The 3,307-nt window shown below is 41.5% G+C and overlaps 1 non-coding gene across 1 annotated transcript; it reads left to right on the forward strand.

Annotated features, from left to right (window-relative positions):
- The first annotated feature begins 227 nt into the window (after positions 1 to 227).
- Positions 228 to 336, forward strand: LOC136519200 (small nucleolar RNA R71). Its single transcript, XR_010774760.1, has one exon. It is a non-coding gene; the product is annotated as a small nucleolar RNA R71 (small nucleolar RNA).
- The last annotated feature ends 2,971 nt before the right edge of the window (positions 337 to 3,307 follow it).

Below are 3,307 nucleotides of genomic sequence, written 5' to 3' on the forward strand. Positions count from 1 at the left end.
TCTTAGCCTACAAGCATGTCAATTTCTTTAATTGAATGCATACCTCATTTACTGGGGTTGGAGTTGAACATGGCTCCATCCTTGGTTGGAGACCATCTTCTCGATCAATGTCTTTGTATCTGCAACACTTAGCGAAAAGAATGCACCACCTAGCAGTAGCATCTAAATGGCTCCTATCTAATGGCACTAATCCAAGGTAGAAGTTCTAGATCAAAAGCCAGTCTTCCATGCTATGGTGTGGGCATGTAGAGACATACTCTTGCATTCGTTCCCAAGCTTCGAGAATCGATTCATCTGCTAGTTGTTGAAATCTAGAGATTTTATTGCGCAGAGCATTAGTCTTCCCCATCAGGGAAAACTTAACTAGGAAAGCATTGGAACACTTGTCCTAGGTATCTACAGCCTTGTAGGTTAGAGTAAAACCATTGCTTAGCCTTTCCTAACAAAGAGAAGGGGAAAAGGCGAAGACGTATAGCCTCTTGGCTCACTCCCTTAATGGTGAGTGTGCTACAAATCTCCAAGAAATGTTGGAGGTGAGCATTTGCATCCTTATGGGCTTTCCCACAGAACAGGACTAGCTTGAACCATCATAATTAACGCTGGCTTAAGCTCAAAGTTAGCATCCCCATTGATAACATTGGGTCCGTTGGCTACATTAGCAACCGAGGGTGCTGAAAAATCACAAATGGACTTGTCGCCCATGATCGTGTAGGGTAGTGATAGGATATGAGGAAAAATGGATAAACTACTTAGGATAACTAAAAACCTAGCTAGTGAATCTAGCAATATAAATCTGAGGCCAGTTGCCTTCCATGACAATGGTGCTAGAAATGCTTGTTGATATTTCTTAACAACTATTAGAGGATTCCGCAATGCATAGAACTATCGCATATCACTTCGCTCGATGACTACCGAGTGTCAAATTTATATTTTTTCCCACAGGAAGGCAGAAGGCTAGAATTTATAATTGGACAAGGATTTGCTAGAGGAAAGCTTTAAGTTGATCCTAGGTAGGTGAACGATAGTGAAAAGGATGGGTGTGAACTACCTAAACTTACTACAAAATACAAAGCTTACCAGAGATAGCTAGGTGGGGAGAGCAAGCAATATATCTTTCTAGTAACTAAGGGTAAGCAAATAACTAGGAGAAATGCGATAGTACCTCGGGGCATAGCCCTGCCTACCAACTAGGAGAGTTAAATAGACAAGGTCTGCCACGAGCCCTACGATTGGTAAGGGTAAAAGTGGTATGGTATAGTAATTAGGACTAAAGTTTGGGCCCTGGCAGAGTATTACCATTCTCACGAGCTTCCGTTGCTCATTATGGTTACCAATTTAGTAAAATACATCTTACCAGATAGTTGTGGAAGTCTAATCATAGTATCCCATCCTAGCATTTGCCCATTCCAAGGACGTGGCTATTCGAATAGATTTAGTTAACTCTGCAGAGGTGTACAAATTTCCCCACACGATAGACACAGTCCGACACCATCGTCATGGCTTAGACAGGCCTAACGAGATCCCGTACCCGCTCGGAAACTAACCTAGATTTCTATATAATCTCTACTATGGCTTCCTAGGGGTTGGAAACAGCAAAACTGAGAAGATACCAAATCTCCCCAAACGTGATGATACCAAATCATCACAAAAGAAAGACATGGCTCAAACACGGCCAAGAAAATAGTGGCTCAAACACAACCTAAAAACCTAACGCTTAACGTGGAAGATCACATAGCATCCATGCCAACCAGACACGGAAGAAAACCTATCCCCCATGCCGGCTCCTGATATTTCATTGCCTACACCGACTTCTTAGTAGAAACTATACTTCTATCTAATGGGGTGTGAGATCAAGTCTACCCATATAGACATGTGGTTGTACGTAAAGACTCACTAGGCGAGTGGGACTACGAACCGGTCCTTATGTGACCGAGGCAAGTATCTCCCATAGGAATCCTCTCTAGGCATTCATGCCGAGGTAATTTATCCCACATAAATTACCCCCTACTCGCCCATGTCAGGGTTTAGTCAAGTTTTACCAGTTTTAAGTTCGGTAGTTATTATCATCAAGTTTATCAAGGTAACCATTACCTTATCATATTATTTTAATCAATTTCAAAATTATAGTTTTATGGTTTTCAAGTGGTATAGGTTGGGTTATTATTTAGTGGAGGTGAATGATAGTGGGTTTATGGTGGAGGTTTGCAGTATATGGTGGTGGTGGTAGGGAGGTGGTTATAGTGGTGGCATGTATGTAGAGGAAGGGGTTAGGTGGGTGTTTGGACTTTCCTCCATTCACTGACGATTGAATCAATGTCCAATTCCTGTGTCTCCTATTCCTATCTTTTGGACTCCATCGAGTTCTCTCATGTCTTCTATCCTACGCAGTCTAGCGTTGACAAACAAGAGAACACAAACAAGGAAAATAATAGGCAAGGCATGTAAAACAAGCATAGGAAATCAATCGATCCTAGATGGGTTGGTCCTATTGGATGATGGGTTGGTTTACTAGGGTTATCACTATTACATCAATCTAAAGTAAGGTTTGGATAGAGGTATTCCATCCATAAGGTTGGGCTTCTATGGGTTAGGTCAGGGTGGGTGGTTGGTCTGATGGAAAACTAGACGACATTATTAGGGTTCACTATTATGTGAACCTGAAAGAGAAACCTAACCAAGTCATCATAAATGACCTAGTTGGTCTCTATAGGTCCACCGGGGTTAGCCACGCATACACATAGGCATGTGCGTGTGACTATGGTTAGGTTGGTGGGCTAGGCTATGGCTAGGGTTAGTGGCATATATGCATATGCATGTGCGTATGCCCATGTTTAGGTGGGGGTTAGAGTTAGCCATACATGGGGCGTGTACCTAGGTATCGGGCCTATCCATGTATGTATGGTTGTCTACCTATTTTAGGTGATTGGGTGCGGATATATTCGGGTATGTGTCATGGTACATACACATACGCGAATATATGGGGTTTACTACGACGACGACGAAGGGCTACATCTATATTCACTATTTACTCTAATAAAAAGGAAAGCACTCAATCTAGAATTTAAATGGGCACCATAATTAGGGTTAATGGTATGATTATGTAGGGTTTTATTTTATAGGATTTATGGTGAAGGAATTACGGGATTTGGAATTAAAACGACGGAGTTATGAGTTATCTAAGTTTATTAATTAAACGCGAATGGAAACTAGCATGGTAATTATTTCTACAATTTTAGTTAATCAGCATGAGCGGTGAACTAGCTAGGTGTAATCTAGGGTGACTCTAGTTTATTTAGAAATTTTCTAG

This window comes from Miscanthus floridulus, chromosome 17 (assembly GCF_019320115.1).
Source record: "Miscanthus floridulus cultivar M001 chromosome 17, ASM1932011v1, whole genome shotgun sequence".
In the NCBI taxonomy this organism is placed as follows: Eukaryota; Viridiplantae; Streptophyta; class Magnoliopsida; order Poales; family Poaceae; genus Miscanthus; species Miscanthus floridulus.